General features: G+C 46.6%; 1 protein-coding gene across 2 annotated transcripts in view; it reads right to left on the reverse strand.

The window, feature by feature from the left end:
- The window catches only part of CLK3 (CDC like kinase 3), a 497011-nt gene that overhangs the window by 294397 nt on the left and 178864 nt on the right, over nucleotides 1-23750 (reverse strand). The window contains exons 2-3 of one of the 2 annotated variants that reach the window (XM_078685141.1): nucleotides 23245-23370; nucleotides 22987-23062 (exon numbers count right to left, since the gene is read on the reverse strand). The gene's annotated coding sequence lies outside the window, so the exon portion shown is untranslated. The remainder of the gene's footprint in view (nucleotides 1-22986; nucleotides 23063-23244; nucleotides 23371-23750) is intronic. The other variant, XM_078685140.1, reaches the window with a different exon arrangement.

The following is a 23750-nucleotide window of genomic DNA, read 5'->3' on the forward strand; positions in this document are numbered from 1 at the left end:
CATTTGATAGTGTGAGTCGATCTGAATTGTGGGGAAAATTGACAAGATGGGGCATCCCACGGTCGCTATTGAATGCACTAATAGCCCTATTCACAGACACCTGGGTTAAAATAAGAGTAACATCGAGATGGTCCACTTCTAACAAAATCCACACCAGCAGAGGTTTAAAACAAGGGTGCACCCTTGTACCATTACTCTTTAACTTGTACCTCGCGGACCTCCCAGAATGGTTGTCCCGCTCCAGAGCTTTTCCACCTAGAATCGAACGAAGAAAAATTCAATCCCTGCAATATGCAGATGACACCATTCTCTTAGACCAAACCCAGGTGGGCCTCCAAAGACTGTTTGACTCCCTCGCCCAGTACTGTAGCACTAATATGCTTGAGATAAATGTTTCTAAAACAAAAGCAATGGCAATATCTTCCATGAAAATAAAAAAGCCTGTGTGGTTTATTGAGGGGAAACCACTGGAGACTGTCATCGCATATAAGTATCTGGGCGTCTGGATCGATCATAAAGGGCGTTCCTCTGTCCATACAACTGAGATGCAGGCAGTTGCTCGTAGCCTGGAGGGGGCTTTCATAAGAACGAAGATCGCCCTGCACTCTCAGGACTTAGTCCCACTGATAAAATTGATCTCCGCAAAATTTCTCCCAACAATCTCCTTTGGAGCAATAATTTTTAAAGATAAAATGAATAATTGGCTAGATAGAGCGCAATCATCATGTTACCGCAGGGTCTTTCGACTGCCCAACTCGACCTCCCACTCCCAAATTCGGAAAGAATTTTCTTTATCTTCCATGCGATGGATTATGAGCGCGAGGTATATCACCTATTGCCTAAAGGCGAAACAAGCTAGCTCCCCTACCTTAAAGAGCTGTATATGGTTAGTGCTTAGTAATCCCGAAACCCCATGGAATAAATACCTAACATTTTGTCTTACTTCTCTCGAAGCAACGGACATATGGTCAACCTCCTTGTCCATCGAGGCGAAATCGAAGCTTCTAAACAAACAAGCAAAAATCTTAGCAAATGACCTTGACGCGCAACAGGTACTCCAGCTCTCGCATGGTTCCTGGGCCTCCAAGCTATATGCCTCGAAAACTTTACCGCCCTATCTTGCATCTTCTATGAAAGCACATATAAAATTCAAACTGATGAGATTCCGTTTCGGTTTAATCCCACTGAAGGCATATAAGTTTGGCCAAGGATACAAGAAAGAAGCCACTACCCAATGCCGATTTTGCAAACAAGAAGAGGAAAGTCTCACCCATATTTTGTGTATCTGTCATCGCCTACGAGCCCAAAGAATTTTCTGGTTGAGACCAATCTGGCTTCACCTTGGTATCAGGTCATGTCAAGAAGCACTAGACGTTTGAGGGGGGACTCACCTCAGATGGCGACACGCTTTGTAAAGTTTATGACAGAAATTATCTCTTTGATCTCACCTTCTGACCAAGTTTGAGCTATCCTCTCTTTGTGATATTTACTGACCTTTTAAAAGACTTGAATACTCCTTTTTTTACAACAGTCAATTTTGAATGTGTATATTGCAATGATTTTAATTAGTTGTGCAAATAAAATTTGTACTTACTTACTTACTTACCAACTAGATATAGTTGTCACAGAGTTCACTGAAATACAACTGACTTCTAGTGAGTTGGTACCATGTAGATTGTTGTAAGACCATGGATCTCTCCTTCAGATCGAGGCAAAAGAGTAGATTCTCATGCCCTCGATGGGGGACGTGTGATATGTCCAAATACCATCTCTTAAAGTTTTATCCACATCGAGACCGTTGTCAAGAGCTAATTGAATGTGTTTGGTAATCATCTGAATTGACTTGTCAACTAACCCATTGACCATGGAAGCACATATGTTAGTTCCTTCGTGTTTGATTCCTAAATCATTCATGAACTATTCCATTTCGCTTGAAGAGAAAATTATATCCTTGTCAGTGACTAAGGTTTCTGGTACTCCTTCACTGGTGAACAAGTCTTTTAAGAATTCAATGATTGTGTGTTGTGAGTTGTGGCGCATGACACACATTTGTGCTTGATCCACTGGGAAGTGTAGTCGATGACCAAAAACATGAATTTCTTTTGGGCTCCTAAATGGTCTAAGGGACCAATTACATCCATGGCAACTTTAGTTCACGGGATACTTGGCACTACTACTGGATTCCTGAACGTGAACACATTTTTACCATCAGACACAACATTCTCCAGATCACTCTCTGTTAAGGCAGATAATTGGTCTTGAGCACTTTTTCCTAACGATCCCCTGGATGACACGTTTGTATTATTGTTATTCTCTCCGGTACCGCACACATTGTTCAAAAGTGAGTTGCTGCCGTATTCACTGTGGCTTTTTTCCAAAAGCCCCTCTGGGAACCCATCATGAGACATGTTGATTTTCTTGTCGCACATCCCCAGGCATACTTGGTCTTTATTATTAGGGTTGTGCATGATCCCCAACTCCCTTTGATGATGCCAACCTAATAGATTAGTACCTTCTTTTACAATATATACTTTTCCACATGTGGATCTTCCCCTGAAATCTATACACATCTCCCCCATCCCCACCAGAGGTATAGATTCTTTAGCATAACCTATAGGTGATACGTCAGGTTCTAACACATTGAGATTAGTAATACCAAACAGGTCATTCATATCATCTAGATTAATCAAAGTAAATGGGGAACATGAATCAGCATAAACAACCAAGGGTTTTTCATTCAAGAGAATTGTACATCTGGGATACTTATTATGTCTGGGAGAAATCATAGAACTATCTCTTTCAGCATTTGCCACTTGAAATATGTACTTATGAGAGTGTTCCCTCCACTGCAAACTACATTCACCTGATTGCTCTCCCCTTCCCTGCACACTCATGCAAAATGTCCCTTCCTATTGCACTTTATGCATGTTACATTGCGGGCGGCGCAATGAACATTGTTCGCAAGGTGGTTACTGCTGCTGCACCTGAAACATTTTAAAACTTCAGTTACGCTAACTGTTTTTTCAGCCTTAACTTCTCTGGGTTTGATCTTAAGAATCTCACCTTCAATGTTGTCATCATGTGCACTTTTGGTGTTGAGAACACCACCGACTAGTTCTTTGGGTGGGTTCATTTCCAGAATGCACTTAGCAGTGTGCTCTATGGATTGTGCTGTACTAATAGCTTCTTTTAGGGAAGAGTTTTTGGACAGAAGTTTTTCTTTTATTCGGCTATTGTGAGTGCACCGGACTAGCTGATCCCTAATAAGGAAGTCATTCAGCTCGCCAAACTCGCATAATTGTGTTAGGCCTCTGAGTGCAGCTATGTAGTTGGTAAACAACTCTTGTTTACCCTGGACTCTAGTAAAAAAACGTATGCCGCTCTAGGACAAAATTTACCTTGTCACCGAAGTGAGTTTATAATTTCAATAGAGTGATCTTAAATACATCCATATCACCCTCATCCTCTTCTAACTCGGGCTCAGGCACGGTATCATACATTTTCCTACCTTGAACACCTAAATTGTGTAAAAGGACATTATGCTGAAAACTTTTCTCCCCCAATGGCGATAAGGTAGGAATCAAACAAATTAATCCAATCCTTCCAATGGATTTCTGGATCTCCAATTTCATTGAGAAAGGAGGGCGGTTGACTCATGGATGACGCAGCCATGGAAAGGAAAGAAGAAACAACTGACAGATAATCTCCACTCAATATGATAGATGCTGAGGTTACACAGCTACACAGGATTGCACACTAAATAAAAAAAATTATCACAGGCTGCACGATAACACAATCCCCAACTCAGACTAGTGACATGCAGTTAAAAGTTGATTCACCTTACACTTAGCTATGAAGTAGGTTTCAAGGACCGCCAAGGAGAGGTGAGATGAACACCAGAAATAAACCTGAACGAAATGCACAACTAATTCACACTGTAAATTCACTGGAATATAAAATTATAAGGCAGGTACTGTTAACAGAATACTGGGTGTACTGGGAGTACCACAGATAGTAACATGAGACTACATGTAATCCTACTCGGGGTTCCTGGTAAGCTTGGTGGAGAATTCAAATGTAAAATCACTGAGGTGAGTGTGTCACAGGATGAAGACACACTGCAAAGGTTATGGGTTCTGAAGGAGAAGGTGTGCGTGTCACCATGGAGATAAACACGCCAATGCAAAATTGCCCGAGAAAAGCCCCCAATGGCAGAAAAAGAGTCTAAACGTAGGACGGCAGAAGAACAGTCTTACTTGAAAGTAGATTGGAAAATGAACGCTGTGCCAGGGAAGGAAGGTCACTGGATGAGACTAGCAGGAGTTTCCTTTAGAAACCGGCTATAAAGTGGTTGGTGCGCCGGCAGGGGAAATTTTACAGGAATTTGAAGGCCCGCCTAGTTGGAAGTAGGTGGGAACCACAAAAGGTAAAGAGCTTCAGGAAATCTGACAGGAACTTGAAGGCCCACGTAGCTGGAAGGAGGCGGGAACCACTAGAGGCGGAGCGCTTCACTGACAGGAGGCTTGCCTCACGCAGCACGGAGGCGGTGGTTCCACAAGCACCGGGTCTCAGTAACAGTGAGAAAAGGGGCCCAGCTCCAGCTCACAGGAAACCTGCCTCACACCACCGGGACGGTGGTTCCACAAGCACCAGGGCTCTCAGTAACTGCGAAAGAAAGGCCCACGGCACACTTGGCTGGAGGAAATAACGATGATGCACACGAAGCAGGACACAGCAGGAGTTCTCCCCAGGAGAGTGGAGGCACCGCTCCACAGTCAGTAACTCTTCTCCACTGATCAAGGAAGGCAGGAGGAAGCATATGGACCAGACTAAGAGGGCAAGGAACTCCGACTAGCAAAGCCCAATTAGGTAATCACGGAGCACAAAAGCAGGGTGGCGAGACAGTCTCTCTTCCGTGGCACCGGAATCACGGGTAGCACCGGACAATGAAGAAACGGTACCTCGCTCAGCGCCACAAAATCAGCCCATAATGCAAGGTGGAGAAAGCACTGCTGCAGGGAAGAAGAACCCCGACTCCTCCGCAACAGCAAACAGCAAAATGAGGAACCTCGAACTTGAATAGACTGGAGAGAGCACTGAAAGGGGAGATGACGGAAGAGACCCCCTGCGCCAACTCGTCGCCAGTGTTATAAAGGTGAATTCCAAAGCCGAGGTGAGTAAAAATCGACTTTATTCCGTCACCCACTCTCCTCAACTACCAGAGGGATGCCAACATTCTAAGGCAAACTCTGGCGGAACGGTCCAAAAGGGAGGGGGGAAAAACAAGGAGGAACATACCAAGGCAGGAGGGGAAGAAAGAAAGGAAAATATTACAACAGTCCTTTTATGAGGTTTTACTGCGTGGGAACTCCCTCCCTGCATACATTATACCTGACATAGGTATAATGTGATGCAGGGCTGTACAACGTGACGCATCTCCCTACATGCATCATGATGTAAATGGGACGCATTTTAAGGCCGCCCCTGCATCACAAAAAGTGACACAGTAGTGGTGCAAAAATGGCACGTTGGGCTTATAAATCTGCCCAATAATATCTAGCATGTGCCCTGCGCAGTGATTTGCGCCAGAAATTATTTTTTGTTGGTTGAAGGCTTCAAGGTTGGTTGTGATAGCTGTGGTTTGTTGTTGAACCATATGTTTAGGTTTCCTAGAATGTTTAGGTTTGGGTGGTCCAGACGGGTGTTGGTTACGGTATCAAATAGGAAATATTTAAAGTTGGCATTGATGTGTGATGGTATGTATATTAAGAGGAAGGAATACGTGGGGGAGTGGAGGTAGCTCGCAACCAAGATGGCTGCTTGAGCCGCGAGCTCCCCGTCTCATGCAACTATCCTACATTAATCCTGCCTGCTGTTCCACTATCCGCAGCCCTGGCTAGACGGACTGAGCCCCTGGACTACTGTGGTCCGCGAAGGGCGTGGGTCTGGAACTCGGGCCCCCCCTTCTCACGGAGCGAGCTGCGTGGGCCTGACGCGCTGACTGCGGGACTGCGCTGGCCCCTGGGGGCGTAGGCACTGACTTGGCCACTGGCCTGGCAGCTTGGTGGCGGCGGAGGTTGATCCCGCGATCGGCGGGGAGAGTGAGGAGCGAGGGCCCCCCCCGCCGCTGGAGACCTTTATTCTGCCCGGGAGAGGTGCGGACTGAGGGGCGGCTCGGGAGTTGGCATAAACCTGCGGGGAGGTGAGCAAGTCCCAGCGGGCCCTACAAGAGCGGCCTTCGGCGAAGACTGGGCCCTGTGCCGCGGGCACCAACATCGCGACTGCGGGGTGTGGAGCGTACGGCCGGAGGAGGCCCCACAGAGTGCTGTGCCCCGGTGACGGGCTTGACCGAGATCCCCAAAAGGGGGGGCTCTTCAGCCCCCTTCCCCCAGCAGCAGATAGGAGTGGAGACGACCGTTGAAGGTGAGGGGGTACGGCAGGGGAGGCTGTCCTAGAGCACTTCAGTGGAGGAGAAGGGCACGGCAGCCACGCTTGGAGGCAGGACTACACTGGGACACAGAGGCCCTTCTGGACCCCAAATGACCCCCCCGCTACCAGAGTGAACGGCTGGAAGTGCTGCCAGGAGGGACGAGGTGCGTGGGGGTGCGGCAGCTGGGGCTATATAGTGCACAACGCTGGTCGCCTTTCCTCACGAGTACAGGAGCACCCGGGGGCCCTGCACCACCGCCTTTGAGAACAACTTAACAGAGGCTCAACTGGGCCCAGAGCACGGCGATTGACTGGGGTCAGACTTAAAAGACGCGGTGGCTCTGATTGTAGCCAATGTGACCCGCAAATTTACAAGGTCCTCTGAGGGCCAAAGTACGGCATATTTGCAGGTTTATCGCCGCCTGAGGTGGTTGCCACATTTCTGCTGAAGGATTTGCCTCGTGGTGGGTGCTGAGGCCTGAATACACCCCTGTGGTAGGGGGACACACAGTGACAACACGATGGGCCGGACAGACAGGAACCAGCCTAAGCTTACGTTTGACCCAAAGAGACCCAAGCCTGGCGAGACCACACCGAAAGGAGGGTCAGGAGAGTCGGTACGTACCGAAGAACCCCCGCAGCAGGATATTCGCAGCCTTTTGCTCGCCATGGAGAAGAGCCTGCAGGGAGGGATCTGCTCCTTGGGATCCAAGATGGTCGCGCTCACCTATCGAATGGACCGCATGGCGGAGAGGCTCGATAAACAGGCGAAACGAATAGACCTGTCCGAACGTCGCCTAACGGAGGTAGAAAAGGCTCATACGACCCTGGACTCGGAGCACAAACAGTTGGGCAGAGTGATCCAGATTTTACAGGACAAGACGGAGGATTTGGAGGCCCGCTCTCGGAGATGCAACCTCCGTATTACGGGACTTCCGGAAACCACACAAAACGGGAATATGGAGATGTTTGTAGAAAGCCTATTGAAAAAGCTACTAGGGGACACGGCCTTCTCTGGAATGTTTGTGGTCGAGAGAGCCCACCGATCCCTGGGCCCGAGGCCGAAACCTGGGGCTCCCCCTCGGCCTATAATTGCAAAGCTGCTAAATTACAGGGACCGTGACGTGGCACTTAAACTGACCAGAGAGAAACAGCCGCTACAATACGAGGGGTCGGCGATCTCATTATTCCCGGAATTTATGGCAAAAGTTCAGGAAGCGAGGAGGCAGTTCGTGCCAATGCAGCGACAGCTCCATGAGATGGGAACTGACTACGCGATGCTGTACCCCACGAAACTGCGGGTCAACAGACATGGGATGTCTATGATTGTCACTGACCCTAAGGCGCTCCAGAAGGCCCTTAGAGAATGGCACAAGGACTCACAGTCCTCCCCAAACAGAGATCTACTGGATGAAGCAGCGGGAGGTCCCCTGGATGAACAGGACTAACTACAATGCACAGCTACGGATGGCTGAGTATATGTTTTTGACTGCTGGGTGGCTAGGGCCGGTGGTGCCAGAGCATAGGAGATGTGTTCTGGCCCTTGTGTGCTCCTTTCCCTGAGATTACCCTTGAAAGGCTTCGTGCTGTGGGTGGGGGGGGAGGGAGTTGAAGGGGTGGTAGGGGTGATGATCAGCTTAATTGCTTCTCAGTGGATTACGGTCCTAATGTACATGTTGTCTCAAAGTTAAAATGAACAGTCGCACAGTGCTAAATGCCAGTGTATTAATTATGAGTCAATGGAGGTGGAGGGGTCTAGCAGATGAAGGAGTTGGAGCTACCGCAGAATTTATGGATCCATTTGAGTGTGCATGGTGCAGTCTTGGTTTTGGGGTACACAATTGTACGATAATGTTGCACGCGACCTATACCTGCTATGAGATGGGGGAGGGTGGCCGCTAGGCATAGAACTGAATTGTGTTTTTTCTGCTGGCTACTTCCGTACCCGCGTGAATTACACTTCTCTGCAGTTTTTGTTTGATGTTCCTGGGGGACATGGAGGGGAGAGTTCTGGGTATTGCAAGGGTGGGGGGATTTCCGTGGCCAAGTTGGGGTTGGGCAGGTGTGGGAGGGCGCTGGGAGGGAAGGGTTGTGGCACTTTCGAGAGCCACTTGAACAGGGGTGAGACACTGTGTTGGTTTTTCAGGTTTTTTGTTGGCTTTTTGGCACCCGATGCGACAGGGCATGATGAGATCGTATATGTACAAGACACCTCGCTACGGCTCATATACAGGCTGCTAACACACTGATGACGTATTTCACACAAAAAATGCCACCCTACCTTACTTGTAAGCTCTTACTGATAAGCAACACATCAATCCTAATTAGATATGTTTGGTATATTTATTTACCTTTTCTTCAAGTACTTTTTACAAAACAATCTTTGATTTTATGTCAGAGTGAAAACACAACATGTATACTATATATAAACAGCAGTTTGACAATGATATTTACCAAAAAACAGAAAACATTACTACATAAACAATACAATCACTGTACACAACATAACATATATATCTATTACCACTTGTTCCAAAAGGGCAAGTCACAATTACTCGCCTAAATGATCATAAATGAATTGAAGTATAAGGAACAATAATGGACAAAATCACAGTTAGAAGGAGATATCAAGACTCATCAGTTCTATAGTTCAGTGATTATTATTAAAGAAATTTTCAACTCCTTTTTGCCGACGCGTTTCGAACTCCATACAGCTGTTATGGGTTCTCCTCAGGGCCTTGTCACTTCTATCTGAACTGTAGCCAGCTGAAGTTATCCTATGTCTGGGCTTGGATCTTTTGGGGCTGCAATCTTTAGTTTAGTTTGAGGGTCCGTTTACGGGCGTCTCCCTATGGTGCGGTGATGTGTTTGACCTGATAAAAGGACACCGCGGGTTTCGGGGACGGCTTAGCTCCGTTTCATAATCTTCATCACGGAGGATCAGTTCCTCACTGTGCGTGCCGCGCACTCGATCCCGTGTATTTTTTCTACCTCCGGTTTTGGATGTGCCCCGCACACTTGTATTCGTGATTGTTTACTCCGGTTACACGCGCTTCTCTGCAGCAACCTTCACTCGTCAGTCCTCCGGTAACTGTGAAAAAAAAAAAAAAAACACACTGATGACAGCATCCCGGGATCCCCTAGACACACTGACGCTGATGAACAGGAATGTCCGGGGTCTCAACGACCATCGCAAGGTCAGGAAGGTCCTACAATACATCTCTAGACATAGAGTTGATGTCGCGCTCTTACAGGAGACGCACCTCCATCCAGACAGTCCTGTTTTGCGTTCCAGGGGTTTTATGGGCTACGTCCAAACGGTGGGATTCACATCGCATGCTAGAGGTGTTCTGACGTGGGTTAACCCTAAGACTCCACTGACGTTGACACCGATGGAGACGGACAGGGAGGGACGCTACACTATCTCGAATGCTGTGGGAAAGGCATGGAGATCTGCATAGTGAATACCTACGGTCCTAACTAAGACTACCCTGCCTTTTATTCAGATCTGACAGATATGGTTCTGGAGCGCCCGGGGGGCTCTGTCCTCTGGGCGGGCGATTTTAATATGATATGGCAACCCAATTTAGATAGATCGGATGGCCCTGATAGACGCCCCTTGGCTTTGGCCAGGGCGCTAGAGACATCAATGACACGACTGGACCTGAGAGACGTGTGAAGACACCGACACCCAACTTAGGGAGGCTATACTCACTACTCAGCACCACATAATATACACACTAGGCTTGACTATTGGCTGGCCACTACTTACTTAACTCACAATGTGCAAGCTTGCACGATATTGCCATGCACATATTCGGATCATTCACCACTACTGTTGACGATTGCCACTCCTAAGAAACGGATCCCACCATTTACTTGGCGCTTCCCACCTTATTCCCTGTTGGACGACTCCTTTAAGGAGGAGCTGGCCACGTCCATTGAGCTGTTTTCGGCACAAATGTGGGTACAGTTGACTCGTTTCAGACAGTCTGGGAGGCCTTTAAGGCGTACATCAGAGGGATTACCATTTCCAAACAGGCGGGGGTACTCAAATCGATCTGGGGTCGGCTGGAGACCTTGGAGAAAAAGCTTAAAGAGCTGGAGACTCGGCGCCTAACAGACTATAGTGACGCCCTCACGCAGGAATTTGCCCAAACGTTGCATGAATATCGCGAAGAGGCGGACTCTGAAGTAAAACACCTGGAAAAGTACGCCACTGCGAGAACCTACGGTGAGGGTGAGCGCCCTGGGTCGGTTCTTGCGCAGTTAGCCAAGCAACGCAGGAACAGAGTAGTGATACCGACATGAGGTCCTCTCTGACAGACGCACCGCTCCCTGAGGATCAGGTGACAGAAAAGTTCTGTGAGTATTACGCTTCTCTGTATGCCTCCCGTGGGCCAGCCCCGAAGGAACGCATGCGTTTTTTTCATGGATGACAGCCAGGCCTCCTTCAATTTTGCCAATTTGATTTGTGTTAATGATGTGAACATATGGAGGGATGGCTTTGTGATTTGTGTGCAGCATCTTTTTGTAATTTGTTTTTAAAGAGTTTTATATATTACCTTTCCCACATTGAATTGTCTAGATTGTCTAACTTGCATCGGGAATATTTGGTGCGTCCAATCGAACGGGACGAAGTTGTATGGGCGCTGTCTGCTATGAGGGCTGGGAGCGCGCCGGGAAGCGATGGCCTAACCCTAGCCTTCCATAAGGCTTTTGCAGATCTTCTGGTGCCACGCTTGCTCACGCTGTTTGAGGACATAGCTGACTCCGGTGCAATGTCGCCCATTATGCGTGAGGTGATACTAGTTGCCATTCTCAAACCGGGGAGACCCCCGGGAGAGTGCGCCTCGTACAGACCACTGTCATTACTGAACGTCAATACGAAGATATTCGCCAAGTTGATAGCTAACCGTCTCAGTCCCATGGTTACCTCGATGGTCGCTCCTGAGCAGGCAGGCTTCGTGCCCAGCCGCAACCTCATCTATAATCTCAGGACGGTATTCGCAGCTCTCCAACATATGTGACCTGAGGTCCCTGCAGTGGCAGTTTTTTTAGATATGGAAAAGGCCTTCAACTCTGTTGAGTGGCCTTTCATGAGACATGTCGTAAGCCGAATGGGTGTAGGGGCGCTGTTCCTTCAGCTCTTAGCAACACCGTACACTGCACCCACGGCCTGCATCCGGATTGGTACTCTGACCACAGACCCTATACATATCAGCAGGGGCACGAGACAAGGCTGCCCCCTATCCCCTATACTTTATGCACTCACGGCTGAGCCTCTCGCATGCCGAGAGTGGCGTGGAAAATTCTCACTCGCCCGTATTCGGGGGGCGGCCTGAATGCTCCGGACCTAGAACTTTATTACCAGGCAGCACAAAGCGCGCATGCCTACCACTGGATCCATGGCCCAGCGGATATCCCGCATATACGCATAGAATCTATTGTTGCGGCCCCTGTCCCCCTCTCTGCGTTGCTATCTCGACCTCGGGATCGCCATACTGGTATTCTAGACTCGCGGAATACGGTCACACACGCGTGGCACCATATGATGGTTGTACAGGCTTGCAGCTTGTTGTATGCCCCGAAGGCTCCCCTTGCTTGGTGCTCCTGGCTGGCTCCATGGAGGGACAAGGGGGTGCTGACCGCGATGGGTTTATTGAATATACACAATATGGGCGATCTTTTATCTGAAGGCACTGCACGCTCATGGGAACAGATCGAGAAGAAGGACTTTTCCCATCCGCTTTTGCCGCGTTTTCAGTTCCACAGGGTGAGTCTTGCGCTTAAGGACCTCCTAGGGGAGGAAATGATGGAGCCCCCGGAGTTTATGGCCTTAGCCTACATCATTAACGCTAAGTTCCCCGCTAAATTGGTAACCAATCTGTATCGCATTGCCCTCTCAGAAAGGACGGTGGAATATGCTAAACCTCGCCTGGAATGGCAAAGAGACTTGGCTATAGACTTGACAGACGATAAATGGCAATACTGCTGCTCCAGCACAAAGCGAATATCTCTCAACGGCCGTCACAGGTTGATACATTTTAAATTCCTGAACAGGGTTTACTATACCCCGGAAAGACTTCACAGATACGGTCTCCGAGAGAGCCCTCACTGTGATAGATGTAGAGCGCGGGTAGCCGATTTCCTACAGGTGGCCTGGTCTTGCCTGGGGATCGCGTCCTTTTGGTGCAAGGTATATGAGGAAGTGAATGGGATCACTGATTTAACACTGTTTCCGGATCCCCTGTTGGCTATTCTGGGTTATTCCAAACCCCTCCAGAAGGATCTTCGAAGGCTGGTCGATATGGCCTTCCTCCTAGCCAGAAGGTGCATAGCGCTCTCTTGGATGTGAGGCCCCGTACCGACACTAACGCAATGGACTAACGAAATGATATATTGCAGCACACAAAGCGAACTATGAGTTTGAGTTTAAAATATTTATAAAAGCGCACTTTCACCAGCGGTTTCATGGCGCTGTGGCAGACAAATCTCCAGAGGAGGAGTACCAGAGAGTAAAAGAAAGAGAACGAAAGAACGGGTGACCTAGTTAAAGGCTTTAGCAAATAGATGGGTTTTAAGTTTCCTCCGAAATTCAGGGTAAAGAGTTAGAGATCTAAGCTCCAGAGGCAAGGAATTCCACAGGACTGGGGCAAGGGTCGCAAACTTCGATCCTCCCCATTTCTTCCTCCGGAAACGGGGGACTGACAGCAGTGATTGGGTGGATGAACGTAGTTCCCTGGTTGGAACATAGGGAATGATCTCAGATGTGATGAAGGCCGGAGCCGTGCCAAGTCGGGCTTGAAAGGTGATAGAAGCAAGTTTAAACTGGACGCGTTCCCGGACAGGGAGCCAGTGTAGGGATTTGAGGAGGGGTGTTACGTGATGGGATTTTGGGAGATTGAACACCAAGCGTGCCGCCTGGTTCTGGATAAGCTGCAAACGCTTTAAACAATATGCTGGAATACCTGCATATAAGGCGTTGCCATAATCCAGGCGGGAAATGACCATCGCCAAGATGATCAGTTTCAAGGCATCAAATGAAAAAAAACGGGATACCTTGCGGATGGTGCGTAGTGACAGAAAAGAAGAGGACACCACAGAGCTAACCTGGGAGTGAAGAGTGAGCTGGGAATTAAGTTTGATACCTAAAGTTTTAGCTGAGGTAGAGGGGACCGGGGGGGGAACCTAGGGAAGGGGGCCAAAAAAGAGGAGACCAGGGACTGGAGCAACCACCCGTCAGCACCACTTCGGTCTTATCCGGGTTAAGTTTCAGGTGGTTGTAGTTCATCCAGTCCCGGATAAAAATCATAATAGACTGAAAGTTTGAAATGGAAACAGAGGAAGAAGAAAGATTGAAAACAAGTTGGAGGTCATCCGCATAATTATACACGCTGACCTCCATTTGCTGCAACGAAAAAATAAGGGGGGCCATGTAGAGGTTGAACAGAAGAGGTGAAAGGGAGGAACCTTGGGGGACCCCGCATTGCACTTTCCGGAAGTCCGCAGAAAAATCACCCAGGCGAACAGCCTGGGTGCGGTCCCTCAGGAAGGAGGACAACCATAGCAGGGCGGTACCCCCGATCCCCGCCGCCCCGACACGGGAGAGTAAGATGGTATGGTCAACCGTGTCAAAGGCGGCTGAGAGATCGAGGAGGACCAACGCCTGGGCCTGGTTGGTATCCATTCCCTCCCTGAGGTTGTCAAGGACCGAAAGAACTACGGACTCCGTAGAGTGTGCGGGGCGGAAGCCGGCCTGACGAGGAGCCAGAACCCCATACTCCTCCACAAACGTGCTCAAGGTCTTGGTAACATGGCGTTCGAGCACCTTAGCCAAGAATGGTAGGAGGGAGATGGGACGATAATTGGCGGGGACCGAAGGGTCTGCGCCGGGCTTCTTTAAGATGGGGACAATAACAGCTGTTTTCAATGAATTAGGTACAACCCCCTGGGAGAGAGAGCTGTTAAGGAAGTAGAGAGGGGGAATTGGACACGTTGTATAAATATGGCGAAGAATGTGCGCGGGGCAGGCGTCCAGTGGGGAGCCAGATTTGACCAAGGGGATTATTGAAGTCAGGGATTCCTTGGTCAGAGGGGGAAGGGCATTGAGTTGCCCCTTAGGTGGGGGACACTGTGGGTCAGCAAAGGTCGGGGAGGGGGAGGGAATGTTGGCTTTAATAATAGCAATCTTCTCGAAAAAGAAATTATTTAGGGAGTGACAGAGGTCCTGGGAAGGGGAGGGCTTAAGAGATGTCCTTTCGGAAAATGCCAGGTTGTGGACTATCGAGAAAATTTCCCTCGGCCGATTCTCAGCTGTAAGAATCTTAGAGGAGAAGTAGGCCGTTTTTGCTACCAGAATGGCCTTCTTATATTGAGCCAGAAGAGTGGTAAACTCAGATCTGAGTAAGGGACAATAATTCCTCCTCCAGGCACGCTCGGCTCGGCGTACCGCTAGTTTGGTGGTTTTAAGATCCTCACTAAACCACAAGTTGGCATCCTTCTCCCGCTTAGATGTCACCCGCTGCAGCGGGGCAATGGAATCACATCCTGCGAGTAGCCAGTGTTCAATAGCAGCGGCCTGAGAGAGAGTGGGTAGGCCTTGTAGGGTAGGATAGGAGGAACTTAACAAAGCGGATAAATTCTCCGGATCCACTCGGCTCCATGAGCGCACCCAAACATTCTTTGGGAGCGGGGGCCTGATGGTCGGGCTGATAGGAAGGGTAAACGAAATCAAATGATGATCAGACCAGGTGCAGGGTACGATGGACAGGGAGTCTACCGGACAGTTCAAGGACCAGATCTGATCCAGGATGTGTCCTTTGACGTGAGTGGGGGAGTAAACGTGTGACACAAAATTAAGGGATTGAAGTGTGTCTGAAAACTGTTTAGAGGATGGACATTCCGCTGGATCAAGAGGCCAAAAGGTGAAGTCTCCCAATAATAGAATGGAAGAGTTATTGACTGTAAGTGTGGCCAGTACCTCTTGAAAGTCAGAAAGAAAACGTATAGGTGACTGAGGGGGTCGGTAAGTGAGAAAGCAAGTGAGAGGGGGGGGTAGTAGATGTAGTACGAATGGCAAGGTATTCTGTTGTGGCGATCTCTGGCAGGGATAGAAGTTGGAAGGGGAGGTCGGTTCGGGTAATGACCGCTACGCCACCCCCAGTCCTACCAGCGGAACGATCTGCCCGTAGAGCATGGTATGGAGCAGGGAGAGTGGCCAGTAGGGCAGGGAGAGAATCATCACTAAACCAAGTCTCGGTTAGGAAGAGGAGATCAGGTGCGTGGAGGTCCAACAGCACCGATAGTTCGTGTGAGTGGGCCACTGCTGACCGGGTATTAAGGTAGTAGGCCGAGAGAGTCCTAAGAGAGCCTGGGCTGACATCCTCTCTGGGGAAATGAAGGGGACTGGGAGGAAGGAGAGGGCAGGGAAATGGAGAGGCCGGGGACAGATCCAGTGAAGATATGTAAGAGCAGGTTAGGGGGGGCAAAGGCCACGGGCCATGAAGACTGCGGAGTTGGGAAGAAGTGTAAGTGATGATTTGGGCAGAGTGACATGCCCCTGGCCCCGGTCGGCCGCGGACGGGCGCAGATGTGCTTGCCTTAGGCACGCCTTCGGCTATACAGCTATACAGCGAACTTTTACCCCCACGTAACAGACCTAAGAACTTTTGGTCACTGTTTCTGGACAAGAGGCCCACACAGGACACATCAGATGAGGAGAGTACAGACACACATACACGGGTGGAGGTTTTGACTGGGGACACATAATTCCCTTAGTGGAGGGTCTGCACCATGGGCTCCGTACGCCTTTTGGACAGATTGCACACATGGAGATTGACGGAGTTGGCCCCGGGTAGGGTTCCTTGACCGAGACGTTCAGACCTCTGTAGGTCTCCCTGTGTCATGCTGGGATGGTCTACACGCTTACTGTGTTCATGCAATAGGTGTTATCTGTTGAAGGTTTGCTTTGATACTCAAACGAGGTATGCATATACAAATGTCACGATTTGATGCCATTGCCTTCTGTGCCTGTTTATTTTCTGAAATGCCAATAAATATATTTTTAAAAAAAGAGGAAGGAATATGTGATAGTAGGATGGGGCGACATCTTATCATCAAGGATTCACAGGCATTGGTTAGGTTTTTAGTTATTTGTAGAGATTTTTTTCATGGATGACAGCCAGGCCTCCTTCAATTTTGCCAATTTGATTTGTGTTAATGATGTGAACATATGGAGGGATGGCTTTGTGATTTGAGTGCAGCATCTTTTTGTAATTTGTTTTTAAAGAGTTTTATATAGCGCGAACTAGACCCGAAGATATCGGGTATCAGAGTGCTTTACATAGCACCAGTTACATGAGGACACATTCATTTTTGTTAGGCAGAGGGTGATTAATTGATTTGCCCAGAATCACAGGATGTTGAGCGTTGTTGCTGAGACTCGAACCCGGTTCCCCAGCTATGCCGTTGACCGCTCTAGCCATAAGGCTACATCCCCTCTTCGCTGAGCCATTTTTCTGTAATGAAGCTGAGACGCAGTGTTGTTTCCTAGAGTAGACCAAAGATGTTAAAGCAATTTTTGTTGTTCACTGATCTTTTGTGTTTCTTTCTTCTTCGTGTCCTGCACCATAAGTGGAGATGGAGAGGCATGGGTCATTTTGATGTGGCTGATTTGGGGGTGTATTGTGCTTTTGACTTTTGGTGGAAGTGGGAGGGAGGTTGTTTGGATAGAGGAGTGAGAATACTGAAATATAAGTTAATATATATATATTTATTCAATCTATCAAAAATATGATAATTCACATCTTAAATACAGTACATAATCAATAAAAATAGTAAAAAGTGCACCAGTATAAAAAACCATTAAAAAGATTGTATACAATGCAGTAAAAAAAACTTCTAAATCTTTCATAATCAATATACCTGCGTCTAAAGAAATACCACTAAGCCTGATTGAAGTTACATTAACGATACTATGACACAGGAATAAGTTTGCCCATTTTTAACCTTTTCCACCATGCAAAAATAAAAAACCTTGAGACAGCAAACACTAACCAGCTTGTAGTATCTGATTTAAATATACGTATGGCTTCCAATGGGCAGTTAAAAGATAAAGTGCGACATACAGGGGCCAGCCAGATTTTCCTAAGTTCAGCGTAAAAAGAACAACAGAAAAAAAAGTGCTCAATGGTTTCAGGGAGGATATGATATAGAGGACACAATGGATTGACAGGCAAGTTTCCCCATGAGCTCTTCATTCCATTCAAAGGGAGGGTTCCATATCTGAACTGAACATACAAAGATCGTGCCTGGGGCGGTTCAATATCATCCAGAAACCCTTCAAAAGCAAATACTCCTTTAATATTTAAAAACCCCACTGTCAAAGTGCCATGTGCAAACCGATCAACCCTTTCTGAGACCATTAATTCCCCAAACCTTTTTTTAAGTAAAAGGGATCCTAAGTTTAGTCATGGACCCTGGGTCCTCCCAGAATTGCGCCATCCCAACTTTGTAAACCAGACCTTGATCTTACTAAACCACTTAATGCGGCCTGTTTGATTGTGCAAGGCAATCAGCTCTACCATTGCCTCCCTCAGAGGCACCTGTGTTTTACTTATCCACACCCTGATCCAAAATAGAATTGACCTCAGAGTGGCATAGTGGTCTATGGGTTTTAGGCCAAGATCTAGTCTAAGTGGCAAAAGTGGTGTATTCACTGGGAAGTTTATAATGGCTCTGATAAAAAAAATTGCAGCACAAGTTAAATATGTCAGGTTTTCTAGCCCTCATAATTCAGCCCCATGCAGGGCTGCACCTAGTCCCTTAGCCCTATGAATTTCAATAATTGGGGATATTGGCCGATAAGGGGAAGCTCTGAATTATGTCTATGTATACGTGGGCTTTTTGGAGTCAGTCATGGTGTTTTAACTGCTGTGTTTGGGGATTTGTGTAGACTGTGGAGGTTGTGGTGGGGAGGTACGATTAGGGGACTTTGTGATCATACAGTCACTCCTTCGCCTTTATTTTAGTTTCCTTCTGGTAAGTGACATTGTGTTTGTTGTAGGTTATTTGTGTTATGGAATTGAATTGTTGTAAGTTTGTGCTTCACATCACGCTCCATCTGTTTTTCGAGTCCAGGAACTGATGCGCCTCTGTACGTCCGTCACATGGTGTAAGACATTTTCCTTTCATCACAACGTCCCGTGTTAATTGCAGTGGAGTCCAACAGTATGAAAAGCTGTCTAACACCAGTAAAACCGGTTCTGCATTTGAAAAAAAAAAGCAACAAAAAAACTTCGAGTACTGCCTGCCTATTTAGCCTGCCTTTCTATAGTCGACTGTAACAGTTGATATTTGTTAAAGAAACAAGAGAGAAAGAGATTTTAAGACAATATATTAGAAATTAACACCATTGCTTTTGTAACTCCTTCTCAGAATGTTTCTGGGATTTCACAACGGTCAATGATTCTCGGGTACTTCATTGACTACCAGTGTTCGAGAGGGTGTATTTCTCAAATATTTCATTAAGTTCAGGTGTTGATCTTCTTCTCGAAACAATTATTCTTCATTATTCTTCACTGTATTATTGTTTCTGCTTTTACTGTTATTTAACACAAGTTTCATTATGCAAAATGTCACTGCCCGTCTGTCTTACTGTTGTCCCCAGGTGAACCTGTCCTTAGGTGGGAAAAGTGCCAGAGTGTGTTGCACTTCGTTAAGTGTGGAGTAAATAACCTCACTGCTTCTTCATGTTTAGTTCTGGAGGGACAGGAGGTGTTTGTTCATCTTCCTGAGCTGAGCAATCAAGAAGCTGCTGATCTAAACAGATCTGAGGTGTGCATCAAGAAGTTGGGCAAACATTATCTTCCAAAAGTTAGCACAGTTCCTGAGGGATGTCACTTGAGTAAATGGCGCAGAAGGCTCAAGAGTTGATAGAAAACTATATAACCAATCTATGTAAGTTGTCCTCTACTTGTAGGTTTGCAGGGACACAGGAACAGCATATTAGAGACCAGTTCATTTTAGGTTGCAGCATAGAGCAAGTCAGAGAAGACATTTGGCAGAAAAATGACCCTAGTCTTGATGAAGTTATAACCATTGCAAAACCAACATTGAACACTCTCTAGCTTGTATAGAGCTAATTAAAAAGGCCTATGGTATTGGCAATGTGGAAAAGGTTCCAAGTATTGCACATGACTAAAGATCTAAAACTGGGAGTTTTATAACGAAAAGGTTTTTAGAGCTGTTGGGCACATGGCAAAGGGCAAATGATTGACACTGCCCTGTAAGGGATGTAGTATATTATGTGTGTATCATGAAGGGGCACTATGGAAAAAAGATAGGGTGCACTTTTCCACATTCTATTTCCCAAGTATTTGTATTCTACTGAAGTAACCTACTGGGCCCTCCTGATTCCTGATACTTTAGGGTTCATTATACTTACGATAGTAAGTAACTCAACACTATTTTGCTAATTGTTGTCAAGGTAGTCTCAGTCTTTGATTTTGCATTCATTCTGTTTTCTTACAGTGTAGCTGGTGACTGTGAAGCACTAGTTCATCTCACCAGGTTCATTTACGATATCCTGCAATCCCTGTGATGTCAGACCTGTTAGTGCCATTGGTCCACTGCCACTAGCATTAAGAAGGCTGTTTGCAAAACAATGGATTACGATATGGACAATTATTGGAGAGGTAGAGAAATCACTTTATCTACTCAGGTAAGAAAAGAATCTCTAGGAAAAAGAGAGGTTGTGTTTTTTGGTGCATGTGACCAACCCCATAAGTGGTCACTAGTTACAGAGGGTAGGACAAGGGCAGTTAAGTAGTCTATGCACATAATATTGATGACTGTTGGAGAGTGGATGCTGCTCAACCTCATCAAGCAAGGGTGGGAATGTTGTGTATACTCAGGTCACTCATATCCTGTTTTACAACACTGTTTGCAATGGGGGCTCTGGACTGGATAAGCTCTGAACTGGATAAGTAATGGTAAGTAGCGTAGGCACTGTGTTGGTAAGTCACCCTCTTTAACTGTTTGTGAGGCTACTTTAACTAATGCAAAGATACTCATGATAAACAAAAACGCATTGATTTAATGTAACAAAAATGAAATATATAAAAGTCTCACCATCTCCTCCCACAACAGGCCCACCCTCACCCACTCACCACACTCAACATACCCCAACAACACCTTGTCCCCAGCTGTCCATTTCACCCTCACCACCTGTAACAGGCCCCCACTCACCCATACCCAGCATGCCTCAAAAACACCTTAACCCCAAATGCCCTAGCTACATTGACCACCCACATGTCCCACCCCTCATGGAAAAATAGGCCTTGACCCAGTACAAAAGCTTCATGCTGGCCATGCTTAAACTCCTCCAGATTCTGCATGATTTTCTGGAGGATGCCAGAGTCCACAGTGACAGTCGTGACTCCTCCTCCCCGAGCACCACTAGCCAACGGTACTCTACCATAATTGCCTCCATTTTTAGAAGGTGCAGCCGATCGGCTGTGTCCCGCCAGGATTGGGCCTCCAGGGCAGGTCCTCCAGCAGGAGTAGTTAGATTATCCAAATGAAAAAACATAAATTGTAGTGCTCAACCCATTGTACAGTAGCCACAACATTGCTGTTCCCCTAGGACCATTGGATTTTTTAATTTGTGATTTTAGGCCAAATGTTTCCCACACATATTTTCCACAATGCAATAGCAGTGTGTGGTATGAACTAATCCAAGATCACCACCATAACCAACAGTTGATTTTTGTACTAAAAAGTTTTGAAAAAATGTCATGTGGTGATGGAGGTACACCTGCAACATATGCTTAATGTGTGTTAATTAATGAATGAGCTGCCAACTATAAATATACATTACCATTGAGGAATATGGCCCTTCTAAATAATGCTACACAATTTACTTGACCATAGCGTGCAAAGTGGGACAGCTAGTAGCATGTCATCGTAAATTCCAATGGCCTTGATTTTATTTTTCAGACTCCCTCCTAAATCCCATTCTGAGTACTGCTCCAGACGGGAAACATCCTTTACAACGCAACTTTTACCACGCAGTGCCTTTACGATGCAACTTTTACAACGCAAACCATTACAACGCATTGCGCTGGGGGGCGCTCTAGGATAGGGAATAGATTTAATTTACTATCCAACACCTTCCCTACTATCCACGGGGACTGGAGTTGGAATAGTAAATTAAACTATTCACTATCCAGCGCCCCAAAGCACTATGCGTTGTAAAGGTATTCGTTGTAAATACCGCGTTGTAAAGGCATGCGTGGTAAAAGCATGCGTTGTAATGTCATACATCCGCTCCAGACTGATTTCCAATCCACACTACACCCTCCACCTAAAATAATGCACTACAAATACTTATCCCTTGGCTATGTGGAAAGTAAGTAACAGTACAGGGTAAGGTTAAGTTAAAGAGCAAGTCTTGGGCTACGTTTATGTTTGGCTATTATAGACTGGTTGGCTGTCACTAGTAGGCCTAGTCGCAGGCTAAATGGGTGGTAGCGTAGAAAATGGAATAGTAATGAAACCATGAGTGGTCACTTAGGCAGAACCTGTGGGAGAAAGTTGGCACATGCTAACATGGAATTGCAATCTATGGGCTGGGTAGGACAGAAACAATGGGGTAAGTTTAAAGTTATAGGCTAGTGGGCACTGGGTTCCCTAACTTTTCTTATAACATTTGAATGGTAGGTAGGATGAGGCAGAAACATAGGAGTTTGGTTAATCTATAAAAGGATTGCTAAGTGGGCTTGGAAAAAAGGGAAGAATACATTAATAAATGCAGTTGTTGCCATTGAGAAAGGAAAGTGACTTGCCACTTGTCCCAGAAGCCACTCCCCCCCCTCCACCGGAAGGTGGTCTCTGTCCTCCTCCACAGGAGTCTAGAGTACTTTCAGTCCTATACAAAAATATTGCTCACATATTAAATTCCTGCTGTAACTAACCATCACATTAGTTTGCACGTTTGCAGAAGCAATACATATCACTTTGAAAGGTTTAATGGACCAAGTAAGTAGGTAGCCAACCATTCAATGCTATTTAATGTTTTTGTTTTCATAAAGGTGGGCATTGCTTTGAAAGGATCAGAAAAACAAACAGCAAAAGGGTGGAATGGAATGGACTTGGTGTATGGTGATATCTTGCCAAACTGCGCTTTCATGACATCATGGAACCTTGTATGACATGACATCACATCCTTTTGGGGTCCACGTTAACCATCTCTGTACCTATACTATGGACTGACTGCTCAATAAAGCCTTCCGCCAACCTACATGGTATGAAAAGTGACTTAGGCCTGTGTTCCTCTATATGTTATCAACAATCATCTGTTAACAGAATACATATAAAAGACATGAGAAAGTCAGCTGCTGAGACTGGGGGAATATAAAAGAAAAAAACATAAGGAGACAGATTTGCGTGGTTAACGTGGAAACTAAAGTAGAATGGGTAGGGGGAAGTTGGAGAAAATACAGAAGACCCCAATGCATACTAATTTAAATGTACAAAATGTTCAACATGACTTACCAGCAGCACCAGCACGAATGTCAGAGGTGGAGGCTGCTTCGGTCCTTTGAGGCAAGTGGAGGTCAATGGTGCTGGACTGTCCTCAAACAAGAAAAAAATAAAGAGGAGACCGGAAAAAAAGGGAATATCGAAAACACAAGGGAATATGTGGGAATAACAAACAAAAGGAGACCATGGGAAGTTGGGAAAATGAAAAATACTGAAAGCCATAATACACACTAGGTGGGAATAGTTATCGAAATCAATAGTAAACATTACCGATCAGCCCTAGCAGGAACACCTTCTGTGGCCGACGCATCACCAGCTCAGCCACCTGCTTGGGCCCCGGCTGCCCTGGTGCTGGTGGCCTTCCCCTCTTCCCCACTTTGGCTTTCTTTGATTCTCCTGAAAGGAGGAAAGATAAAGAGGACAATGATTAGTAATAGTCTAGACAAGGGGCATTCAAGCATTGTACTGTCTGACTAACCAATCCTATTCCTCCCTGCAAACTGGTCCCTAAAATGAGTTCTCTTTCCTATTCATAGTTTGCTTCCAGGTTCCTACTATGACACTGCTCCTCCACTTGCTTCACAATATTTTCTATTAATGGCAAGTTGGGATTTTCCTAGTCTTGCTGTCAGAAAGGCTAGATTTTATACAAGACATGGAGGCGAGCATTATGCTGTCTTTTCTTACTGTCTATTAAATAACAGCCAATAAAAAATCAAAGTACATTACCGAGAAAACCTGGAGAAAGAAGTACCAACAATGACATCACACGTCAA

This window comes from Lissotriton helveticus, chromosome 3_2 (genome assembly GCF_964261635.1).
Source record: "Lissotriton helveticus chromosome 3_2, aLisHel1.1, whole genome shotgun sequence".
Taxonomy (NCBI): domain Eukaryota; kingdom Metazoa; phylum Chordata; class Amphibia; order Caudata; family Salamandridae; genus Lissotriton; species Lissotriton helveticus.